Here is a 13,729-nt window from a genome sequence, read left to right as displayed (position 1 = left end):
TTCATTGGTGACATTCCCCTTTACTAAAAATCTCGTTTTTGCAACATATGCTATTTCCCTAAGGTCAATTATATATATATATATATATATATATATATATATATATATATATATATATATATATATATATATATATATATATTCACAGAAAAAACCATAGGTTATAGTCCATATATAGTCAGGAATTTGCATTTACAAAACCTTGAAAATTCAATGAAAAAACCATTGGTTATAGAACATATATAGTTAGGAATTTGCATTTACAAAACCTTATTTTACTCGCATAAAACCATTGAAATTCCATATATAGTTAGATGCGCTAACTATATATCGCGCACCCGCAATCCACTGCTGATGATGTCACATATTACATCATTCATGACATGGTCAGTGACATCACTGATGACATCTCAAATGACATCACTGATGACATCACTGATGACAACATCCAGTGACTGTATGTTTCTGTAAAGTTAAAATATGTCTTACATATTGAAGAATGAGTGGATGTATAAGTGTCTGGATGAAGGATTTAGTAGGTGCATGACTGACTGTATGAGTGACTGATTAAATGTGTCTCACTGAGTGCATGGGTTAGTGACTAAACTGTCTTAAATTGTGCATCATTATGTCTGTTGTTCTGTAAACTGTTGCATGTGTTGATAAGTAGCCATATGAGTAACTATATGGGTTATTGATTGGTTGCCCAAGTATTTGTATGGGAGACTGAGTGTGTGTGTGGGTGGCTGGGAGGTGTATGACTCTGTGCATAGATGTGTGAGCAGTTGATTCACTAGATGTATGGTTTCAAAAGTGCATGTGGAAACAGCTGTATGGGCGGTTGACTGTGTGCATGAGTGTATTGGTGAGTGAATGGATATCTCAGTGCTACATGTCAAAGTAAGTACATATGTAAAACACAGTACATGTGAGAGTTGACATCTATAAATAACTGTGCATAAGAGCCAGTGAATGTGTGAGTGGCTGTATGGATCATTGTGAACTTGTATCAGGGATTGTATTAGAGAGTAAATATGTGTTAGTATATGTTTGAATAAGTAAAGTTTGTATAACTGTATAGTTGAGGAAATGGAGGTGTGATTGATTCTTTGCATGACTGACTAGGTGTGTGAGTAACTCCATGGATAAGTGACAGTCTGTGAGTGTCTGTTTACACTGATTGTATCTAAGGTTATATTATAGTCAGAAGAGGTTCATCGTATTATCACATGAATGATATCATCAGTGATGTCACCAGTGATGTCATTTGAGATGTCATCAGTGATATCATCAGTGATGTCATTTGATATGTCATCAGTGATGTCATTTGAGATGTCATCAGTGATGTCATCAGTGATGTCACTGACCATGTCATGAATGATGTAATATGTGACATCATCAGCAGTGGATTGCGGGTGCGCGATATATAGTTAGTGCAACTAGCTATATATGGAATTTCAATGGTTTTGTGTGAGTAAAATAAGGTTTTGTAAATGCTAATTCCTAACTATATATGGTCTATAACCTATGTTTTTTTCAGTGAATTTTCAAGGTTTTGTAAATGCTAATTCCTAACTATATATGGTCTATAACCTATGGTTTTTTCAGTGAATTTCAATGGTTTTTTAATAGCAAATATCTGTAGCTGTAAAATGTATTCTTCTTTAAATCTTAAAATATATTTTACATGTTTTTTATACAATTTAAAAAAAAAAAATGTTGTTTCGCTCCCAGTCCGCGAACCGGTCAGCTTCCCGTTAGCTCAATTTAAAGCCGCGACTCGGTCCGCGAACCGGTAAACGCTCCTTTAGCGTAACTGTTACGTTAGCATGACGTTTTGCGTTGTCGCGTAATACGTCATTTGACGCGCAGTCAGTCGAAGTTAGCAGACCCGGAAGCGGACCGGAAAGCGGAGCAAAGCGCGAAACGTAAACACAGCAGGTCATGTGACTCGGTAATAACACTTTTCATTGGTTCATTTCACTTTTGGTTTCCTAATGATGTAATACTAGGTCATGTGATCTAAAATTAACACTTTTCATTGGTTTAGAACTTTTACTTTTCCCAAATGATGAAAACCCCTCCTTCTTTCCTCACTCTGACTTTCATCTTGGTGAGAGAAAGACCCTTTGTGAACATTGTGATATGGCTTCATTAGTAGCTTCAGCTGGTTCTAACCCACCACCTCCACCAGATCCAAGGAAGAGAGGACCACCTGCTGAAGTAATTATACAACAAGAAGAGGAAGAACAGGAAGAGGAGGAAGAGCAGGAAGAGTTTTTGCCAGAGGAGCCCAGGAGGTATAATCGAAAAGAGAACTACATTTGGCAATTTTTTTAATTTCCTGAGGGGCAAAAAAAAGTGAATGCACGCTACGTGTTTTGCCGTATATGCGATGATAGACGGTCAAGGGGGACTGATAAAAAATACAGTTACGGCAATTACACTATGCATCGGCATATGAGTAGGTGGCATCCAAACAACTATAGTGCTGCCCAGCTACGTGATGAGCAACAAAATCCCCCTGCGATGGCAAGAAGATCGGTTGTTCAAGAAGTGTCGGGACCAGAGGCGAGGGAGATGGTCCCAAACATTCAAATGAAGTTTGGGGAAGTGAAGCAAGTGTGCGTGCGCTGTAATCAACTCATTTGCTACAGAGAAAGTAGCATTACTCTAATAATGAAAGCTATTGAAAATCATGTTTGCCCGAAACGCCCCAAACAATAAATTCTTCTTTTTTTCGTTGCTCCTGTTGAGCCCTTTTCAATGAATCGTTTTTGTTTCCCCCTCCCCCCAAAAAAACAAAAAAATATCAAAATGTTCAGAAAATACAAAAAAAATAAAAAAAATGTTCTGAAAAATGATTTAAAAAATTTCAAACAACAAAAACAAAAACAAAATTCTTTTCAGAACTACCTCCCCATTATAAAAAATTGGTAGAATTTTTGAAACTCTGCCAACCTCTTTTTCTTTTAGTTCGCTTCCTGGTCCGCACTCCGGTACGCGAACCGGGAGTGACCCAAAATTTTTTTTGAAAAAAAAGAACAGTAAGTATAAGGGAAGGAAACAGACAGTTATGTTAAAAGAAAGACAGCTATAGGGAGTAAACAAAAGATACTGTTACCCGCAATCCACTGCTGATCATGTCACATATTACATCATTCTTGACATGGTCAATGACATCATCAGCAGTGGATTGCGAGTAACATTATCTTTTGTTTACTTCCTATAGCTGTCTTTCTTGTAACGTAACTGTCTGTTTCCTTCCCTTATACTTACTGTTCTTGTTTTAAAAAAATGTTTGTGATCAATCAGAAACAATGACATTAATAGAGACAGAATGAGTGAATAAAAATGAAGAAGTATGAGAAGAGAGGGACTGAGAAAAATAGTGGAAGGAGTAGAATAATTAAGTAATAGAGAAAGGAATGAGGGAAGTAGCAAACGCAGGAAAGTAAGGATTAAAGAAATGAAGCAGTAGAACTAATAGATGTTAAATGTGATAGATTAAATGATTGATTCAGGATGACAATAAGGTGTGGCCTCTCCAAAAGTTTGTTTAAGGTGAGGCCTACTCAGGGTTGCATTTCAAATGTATGCTTGTTGAAGAATACAGAGGAGATAATACATGTGAAGGCCTACCATTGAAGTAAAACATGTCCACTTCACTCTTAAACAACGGCCAGACCTCTTCTGTGTCCATAGACAGACCTAAACTTCATCTGCACAATGTCATTCGTAAACTTAGAAAACAGAAGTAATGTAATTGAAAAACGTGGAGTTTCTTCTGCTCATTTCACAATCACATCACCTGTGTTGCCTTTGCTTAGGTATCTCATAGTGCAGATGTAGTCCAGCATATGAAACAGTACCCAGAAGTGCAGCAGTGTATGCATTAACTTTGATATTCACAGAAGCCTCAGTTTTTCCATGTCTACCTCACATTTCTAAATGTATATCATAAGTACAAAAAGTAGAACATTAATTATACATGTTAAATGGTTTATTTTTGCTGTTCTCAGAATGTATCAAATTTCACTTAAATCAGTGACTTGAAGGTATTCATCATGTAACAGCGGGGAAAAAAAAACACAATCAAAATGATTGTGTTTAAAAAACCCATACAACATAAGAAATCTGAATTCAAAACTCCTTAAAATTAACTTACTTTCCATAACGTCGAAGGATGTCCTATGAACAGCATACACTCTGTTGTGTTATTAATATTTTCAGCCCGCCACTTTCTGAAAGAAAACCTCCATTGTTTTGAAAAATATGTTACATACGATAAAAGACTTCTCACATTCTACCACATGTTTCCACTTGGCCAAATCATGTTGCAGCGATTTACAACTCTTGTAATTCTTGTAATCAAATCCCGTCATTTTCTATTTTCGCAACTTTCAAAAAGAAAACATTTAAGATTACTTTCACAATCCTGGACTACTAATATCTTACCCTTCTTGCTCACTCATGTTCTACTTTTCCTATGACACTGATTCTGCTTACTATGAGGAAGACTTACTTGCATCAGGTTTATATAGTTGGATTTTTAAAATGACATTATAATTAAAAGTTTTGGACCAATAATCTAGACAGCATTGCAGACTTACATTCCCTCTACTTCATGAACCTTTTGCAATTCCTCAGAGGAGATTCTTTCCTTAAAATTTTGGTTTTAAAAACACCAGGTAAGAATTTTTAAGGTCAAACGGCAATTTTTTTGGAAAGGTACAACAGAATCGTTGCAGAATGACCAGCCGTTTCTAGACTTTAAATAAGCTGTGTAATGTCCTGATGTTGTTGAAGGACCATCGTGATAGATAATTGCTGCAGTTACAAAAGTCCTTCCTGATATTGACAGCTGCGAAGCAACACATTTTTTTATTAAAGTTGTCAATTTTGATCCATCAGGCCTACATCGTTGGATCATTAAAATTACATACTGGCCATATCTTCGTATAAATAATGTTGACATCATTTCAGATTTACATTGGCTACACTCCATGTTGTGATCAGCTGCATTTACTAGCTTATTAAAGGAGACTGATTTACTGTCTGGCAAAGTTAAATATATAAATCTTTCTGAGTCTACACTAGTAGTACTTGATAATGTACAGTTCTCGCAGTCATGCTGCCATTGATAAGAAAGCCCAAACAGGTGATCTACATCTACACCCTTATCTTGCAATACATCAAGCAAATACATTAAAAACTCCTGACAATCCTGCTGATTATTTTCAGAGAAGTCTGTTTGTCCTGAACATTCATCCAACAGATAACGAACTTCAGACACACTTTCTACTTTTGTTCGATCAGTGCTACATTTCTCTAACACAGAATTAATCAAACAGCATAAACTTTGTTCCGAATTGAACACAATCTGTTCTTTTAAAGTTTCTAGTGAAAAGAGAACATTAACCACTACATTTGCATAGCAGTTGACACCAGAACTGTTTTCAAATTGAAAACCGACAACATCTTCAACAGAATCCGTTTCCTTTCTGCTTACAATTTTCGGTTCATCGAATTTTGGGCTTTTTGCTACAACCTCCCTACTATTACTGATATTTCTTCGTTTACGGCCTACCACACGTTTCTCAAACAAAGGATATTGAGGCAAATGTGGCGCATACTCTCTTCTTAACCTATTGTATTTCTTAACACAATCTAGATCCGCACAAATGTTTGTGACATCACAATCAATCAAGTACAATCCCGATAAAGTTCTAACTCGTGACAATGCCACATATGCCATACCCTCCTTGAACACAGAACTGCCAATATTCACCAATGCACTATCTACACTTAAACCTTGCGATATATGGATTGTCACCGCATATGCCAAGCAAACAGGAAACTGTTTACGGCGAACATATAAGTCTTTAACAAGCAAAAACCTAGCAGAACAACGACCAATTAGCTGTACTTCCTCAATGCCATCAAATTTAATTTTTAGAAATTCAATACCATCTCTACTTCTGTAATTCTCAAAATCAACTACATTACCCATTGATCCATTTACCAGACCTCTTTCAACATGTAAATTCCTTCTCAAAATGGATCGGCAATTTAAACACACATTCAAAGTCTTTTCAAAACCCGCTGTTTTAGATATAGTCTTCTCTAATGAATCCAATTTTGATTTCTAATTCTCAGACAAAATAATTGTTGATCCCATATGCTCTATTCTGTCAATAGCTTCAAGTTTCACAATCTCTTGCTTTTCTAAATTCAACATTTTGTTGTTGAAGATGGCACATTCTGCAAGAGTTGGCATCAAACATATTCCGGATTTCTTCTCAGTAATATTCTGAAAAATATTCTCAGGCACAACGTCTTGTTCTGGATATAAATTTGACAGTAATCGTGCATTTAAAGCTTCTTTCCCATGCTCGGTCACTTTTCCAATTCTAATATCTTGTAGAATATTCTTGTAATCTTCATCCTTTGCCTGACGCATATTTTCATGCAGTTCAGCATAATTGAAGTTTAACCATATATTGACGTTGCCAATGCTCCCTAGGCACTTCCTGGTATCTTCATGCGTGAGTATTTTGAACACAGGTTGTCCTTTTACTGGTGTCCGCTGCAGAAGATCTCCGAAAACAATAATGTGTTTGCCACCAAATAACACATCATACTCAGTTTTAAGAACTTCTTGCATTCTCAAATGCACAAAGGCAAGCATGACATTGGAAACCATGCTTACTTCATCAATGATAAGAAGTTTCATTTTCCTCAAGACTCTTGAAACTTCACAACAAGCATCCCCAGATAACTTGTGGTATTGTAATTTGTTGTCATGCTCCACTGGCAGCATCAGTAGACGAAGCAAAGTAATACCTTTAATGTTATGTGCTGCCAGTCCAGTAGGAGCGGTAACAACACAAGACAGCGGTGACTCAGTCCTTTCCTGCAAATAACAAGAAATTGCTTTAATAAGGAAACTTTTTCCAGTTCCCGCTTCTCCACTCACGTACAGTCGGACAGGCTTCAACGACGTACATGAGCACTCTTTCTTCTCATGACTTAATCCATGATCAATTTGCTTAGTAACTTCGTCATATATTTTCCTCTGCTCAACGTTGAGTTGTTTTTCCAAGTCTTCTAAGTTAACCGCATCCTCCTGAGCATGTGCCATGGCTCTTTCCACTTCATTCATAGCAGTGGCAGCTTCATTTTCGATAATAGGTCCTCCTAGTGGATCCTGACTCAATGAAACAGAACTCTGACTGTCCTGAGAACTGTTTTTGGCAATCTCGGCTGCAATTGTTGCTTCCTGCTCAATTTCCAAAGTCAACATTTCTTGATATTTGGGAAAAGCAGGACATTCTATGGTCTCCTTAGCGGCAGTGAAAGAGTCTTCGTAACAGAGGAAATCTCCAAGCAGTTCCTCTTCTGCACACCAAGGCTTGAAAAGTTGCAAAAGTGCTAAATAGAAAAACTCATTTTTTTCTGGAGATTCGCCACTCAATTTTCGATGGTTTACTAATTGGCATTTTCTTTGCTTGACCAGACATCCCTCACTTCCAATTACAGCATACACTCCTTTCTCAATATCTTCTTTGATGTTCCTCTTGAATATGTAATTTTGTAGAACCTCATATAGACAAACATTCTCAAGGTGACTGCTTCGATTTGGATAATATGTATCCAACATGTTGGTCTTCAAAATGTCGGTACTGTTTGGCTCCTTTTCCGCCAAATACTCAATTTTCCGGACAGGTTTTAGAACTCGATTTCGCGTTGCAGCAAGACCAAGACTCGCCCAAACGATACTCCTGGATTTGGCATAGAGACGTTCTGAAGACAACCGGTCAGAATATTCGTAAGCTCCGATTTCTCGATGCGACAACATCTTCAGACTGAAACTGTACAACTTCTTGCTGAGGCTCTTTTCATGGGAAATGTCCTCCCACATATCCTTCAATTCTGTCTTTTCTTTTTTGGTGATGTAAGATGTCACATACCGAGCCACAGCCATACAGTTGTCAGCCACAAACTGTATATCCATGTTAGCATTCCACATGGACAAAATCACTGGGTTGTAGTCGTTGATGTACTTGGACTTTTCGTTCCTTTTCAAATTGTATGTATTTTTGGGTGATTTCCTCGTCACATTATGTCGCAGCGAAGACATCAAACTGTTCACTCTTCCTTTAGAAATCACCGGTCGTGGAAAGTTGAAACGACATTTGGTGTAGAACTTGTCCTTGTTTCTGAATTTACGACGACAGTACTTTCCACAACGATGGCTTTGGAAACGTAGAACTTGTTCTCTTAGGCTTTTCTTCTCCGTTGCGTTTGGAACAGCACACGTAGAATACTGTTCTATGAAATTCTTCACTAAGTCATCCGGATCTGTTCCAAATTTAGGTGCATCCTTGATCCACAGCAACATATGTATATGAGGAGCACCTCTTGCTTGGTACTCCTTTCTCCAGAAGAAATCCAACACCTCTCCAAGAGGTGGATTCTTCTTATTTGTGATGAAAGACATCATAGCTTCAAATCTATGATTGAAGTACCTGCATACATTCACTGGATCCAAAGAACACAGTTCTCCAGGTGTCTTGAATTCAATGTTTTCAATATTTCCATTTGCCTCTCGTAGAAATTCAAGTAAGTCTTCCCAGCCATACTCGGCACAGCTCAGAGTGAGGAACCATGTTGGAGTTCCTAAGTTCCTCAGCATACATTTTAAATCACCATGACGACGGTACCAGTACTCATTAGTACCACGCTGACACGCCATGAGATTAATTAGGTGAGAATCCAAAATACTGTCTTGGACATTGACTTTATGCATAAAGTCACTTGCCGAGATGTTTCGCATCTGTATACCACTTTTTAAGATGTGGTTCACTGCATATGACAGTCCAGACAGATCGCTTTCAAACAGGAGATGAAACAAATAGGGAATGCATTGACGAAACCTAGGATCTTCTGCATACAATCGTAAAGTCCGGTATTCAGACGCAGGAATTTGATGAGGTCGCTCATCATATCTTCCTCCTTGACCTGTTGGAAATAGCTGTGGGAAACACCGAGCTTCCAAACTTTCCTCCCAAACACTAATGGGACTCCCTTTGGCTTGTTTCATTTGAAACAACTCAATTGCATTCCCCATGACTTCCTTGGAATGCAAAGGATGAACACTATTATGTTCATATATTTCTTCACTTTTAGAGGCCTCTACTTTCTCAATTTGGCCAGCACACAAATCGCTATCCTCTTCATCACTTACTTCCTCTTCTGCAACATATACATTCTTATAGTACTTATTATTTTTCTTCAAATACAATGTTGCCTTTTTGACTTTCCTAACATCCACTAAATCTTGCCATATTTTCTTATTCTTTGTCGGAACCCCATTAACCAAGATAACCAGAGGTTCCTCTTCCACTTTTTCTACTCCAATTGTGTTAATGTTTTTGTTCAAATCTAGAGGCAAATAAACAACTCTTCCCTTTAATCCTCTCTGTAAATCTGATGGAGGCAACTTCCCTGTCTTTGGCTCCATTCTTACAATAGCCTGAAAAGGATGGATACTTTGAATCAAAATAGATTCATAAGTATTTAAATCCTTCAATTCAGAAGGAACCTCAACCAATTCCAGATTATTATGAACCGCCCTAGCAGGCATCTGGTTTTGGTTTAATTTGTTACAACAATAAGTACACACACGTTGATCCGATCCCAAATCAAAATAATTTTCTACCATCAAGTATGTGGCAAAATCCTTCCATTCACTATTATTTTCCCTTTCACTTTTTGCATATAAATCCACTTAGTCTGATTCTTATAATAAGTGCGTCGACAACACACACAAGTGAAATTAGGCCTCTCACTTGATTTCATCTGAAACGTGGCAATTTCCTTCTGAAATTTATCTGTACTAGAAACCTGTACATTATCTTCAACATTACCCTCTACTTCTGGGTCAATTTGAACATTCTCATCTTTACTTCCAAAGTAACAAAACTCAATTTCTTCACAAATATTCTTGACATCTATTTCAGAACCATGCAAAAGAGCAGCACATAATTGTTTAAGCATAATTGCTGGACTCTTAGCATGATACAACATTCTCACTAATTTTCTCACTTTATTATGATGCACTGCTAGCATCCTGAAATGATGAAAAACACTCTGGCATACTCTCCTGGAAAGACAAGCCAGTGAATGACCACGCAAACATGTCATTTGTCTCACTCTGCAAGGTTCTAATTCTTGCAACAACTTCATTTTCTGCTTCAAACTTTTCTTATTAAATGTCCGTACAAAATCAGAAAGCAAATTGATGGAATCCTGTCGCACACTGCAAATAGAACTACACTTCCAAATGTACACAGGACCCTTAGGACGTCTTCCTAAAACCTCATTACCTAACACCTCGTCTGTCTCTGTTGTCACAAGTTTTTCTTTTTCAACTGGACAACCATCCTTCACTTCATAAGCTCGACCACTGGTGTCAACTGCAAACACCAAATCATTATCCTGAAAATAACTCTCCTCATTAAAAAATGCCTCACAACTTGAACTATGCATCCATTCTCCGGAAAAAACTTCACAAAAGTTATTACGATTTACTACTCTCTTAAATCTACTATTTGATTTGAAATCAGAAATTACCTTGTTTAGTTTACTAATTCTATTGATTACCAAAATAAATAACTTTCGCTTAATTTCGAAAGCATGATCAATAATTTTCTCTAGATTTTTCTTCTTCTTATAAAATGCCACTTTCTGTTGGCCTTTCTTAATATTTTTTAATAAATTAACTATTATCCTGTTGCGGAACATTCGTTTTCGAATGTCCCTAAACTGTTGTTTCCTTCTACTATCATGCACAGAGTTATCTCTTGCTCTAGCAGTAACATTTTTGATTGGTCTTTCCTTTCCATTTAAATTGCTTTTCTTTTTCTGGACTGAAACATTTTTTGTTGAAATACTTTTTTTACTACAAACATTTCTTATGAATGATTTCGTGCTCTTACCCGGAGCTTTCTTGGTGATTTCACAAGTTTTTTGGGGAGAGGACTGCTGCAATAATAGATGATCTTGCTGTCTTTGACGTTTTCTAGCCTTTCTAATTCGATTCTTAGTTGGCATTTTTCAAATTTTGAAATGATCTGCAGTTGAATCTGTGTAAAAATATAATAAAAAATGTTATTAACCACTATTACCAAACAGTAAATGAATAACAGTCATCAAAAACTTAACACCCTACTTATTATTTAACATAGCAAATCTTTTGCACCACCACTGCGTCACAAAAGTGACACACGGTGGTACAAAACAGGCATACACCTATCATAAATCTCTCCCTAACATTTTAAATGATTGATTCAGGATGACGATAAGGTGTGGCCTATCTAGAGGTTTGTTTAGGCCCAGATCTTTGGACTGGGGTGAATGTGTGTAATTGATCCACATTCGGTCCATCACCTGTTTTGTTTGTTTGAGGTGAGGCCAACACACGGTTGCAGATGAGATTTTCGCTTGTTGAAGAAAACAAAGGAGATAATACATGTGAAGGCCTACCAATGAAGTAAGTCATGTACACTTCACTCTTGAACAAAGGGCAGACCTCTTTTGAATCTGTGGTCACACCTAAACTTCATCTGCACAATGTCATTCATAAACTTAGGAAACACTAGTGATGTAATTGAAAAATGTGGAGTTTCTTTTCCTCATTTCAGAATTACATCACCTGTGTTTCCTCATTGACTTAAAATGTCCTTAATACACATGAAAGCGTTTTTTTGATTGCCCTTGCACCATTTTTGGGTCATTTTTCACATGGCTATGTTACTCCCATAATCAAAATCTAAATTTGCCAAGCACAGGTGGGAGCGTATTTACAAGAAACTTGCCCCATGAAGAACGCTTTCCATTTAAAAAGGGAAAAATAACATCATAGACACTCAAATGCCTTATAAATATGGCCCAAACAACCTATGAAGCTCTAGCAGTACATATCCAGAAATGTAATTGATTTCAAAAATCGTTTTTAAACACAACATATAAATCAATTGTATACCTACATTCAGTTGGAAATGACTGTAAATGTCCTTGAGACACATGAAAGCGTTTTTTTGAATGCCCTTGCACCATTTTTGGGACATTTTTAACATGGCTATGTAACTCCCATAATCAAAATCTAAATTTGCCAAGCACAGGTGGGAGCGTATTTACAAGAAACTTGCCCCATGAAGAACGCTTTCCATTTAAAAAGGGAAAAATAACATCATAGACACTCAAATGCCTTATAAATATGATCCAAACAACCTATGAAGCTCTAGCAGTACATATCCAGAGATGTAATTGATTTCAAAAAATCTTTGTTAAACACAGCATATAAATCAATTGTATACCTACATTCAAGAGGAAATGACTGAAAATGTCCTTGAGACACATGAAAGCGTTTTTTTGAATGCCCTTGCACCATTTTTGGGACATTTTTAACATGGCTATGTAACTCCCATAATCAAAATCTAAATTTGCCAAGCACAGGTGGGAGCGTATTTACAAGAAACTTGCCCCATGAAGAACGCTTTCCATTTAAAAAGGGAAAAATAACATCATAGACACTCAAATGCCTTATAAATATGACCCAAACAACCTATGAAGCTCTAGCAGTACATATCCAGAAATGTAATTGATTTCAAAAAATCGTTTTTAAACACAGCATATAAATCAATTGTATACCTACATTCAAGAGGAAATGACAGAAAATGTCCTCGAGACACATGAAAGCGTTTTTTTGAATGCCCTTGCACCATTTTTGGGACATTTTTTACATGGCTATGTAACTCCCATAATCAAAATCAAATTTGCCAAGCACAGGTGGGAGCGTATTTACAAGAAACTTGCCCCTTGAAGAACGCTTTCCATTTAAAAAGGGAAAAATAACATCATAGACACTCAAATGCCTTATAAATATGACCCAAACAACCTATGAAGCTCTAGCAGTACATATCCAGAAATGTAATTGTTTTCAAAAATCGTTTTTAAACACAACATATCTGTTTCAGCTTACATGAGAGACCATGGAATGGGCTCCATGTACAACAATAACTTGTGTTACTGCATGCCAGAATGCTACACCGAATATGCAATTACAATTTCTCAAAGAAACAAAATCTATTTGTATATCACTTGACACAAAGCCACATTTTAAAAACACAGCTTTCTTCATCATTTTCTCCTTAAATCATACTATTCTCTATCTAAATTAAATAAATCTTTTCTCACCTTAGCAAATACTTTTTGAGTTTCAAAACAGTCTCAGAAATACTCCAAATTGTCTTCAGCAGAACAAAGAGGATGCACTCCAGAGGCTGCAGCTATAGAAAGCACAGAAATGCTGATATTCATTACACATATCTCTCATATCAGCCAATCATAACTCTTCCCTCACTTTTTTCAAATCAAAACCCTTCCCCCCTCTGCCCTCTCTGCCTTTTTTGCTTAGAAACCACCTCCTGAAAGACCTCTCATGTTTGCAAGTTCACACAACAATGTTTCAATTGAACTCTAAACTCTCAGTGCACCTGCGTATCCAGTGCAATCTTTCATTAAATGTTTTTTCCTTGACCATTCAAATTACATCTTTCAAAGAACACATCCATGCACCCTAACTTTCTGTTTTCAGAAATGGAAATGCACCAATCACTGCTAATGAATCATTAGCACTGGAAATCCACAGTTTTTTTTCTTT

This window comes from Lissotriton vulgaris, chromosome 2_1, assembly GCF_964263255.1.
Source record: "Lissotriton vulgaris chromosome 2_1, aLisVul1.2, whole genome shotgun sequence".
Taxonomy (NCBI): domain Eukaryota; kingdom Metazoa; phylum Chordata; class Amphibia; order Caudata; family Salamandridae; genus Lissotriton; species Lissotriton vulgaris.
This window is presented reverse-complemented; position numbering follows the sequence as displayed.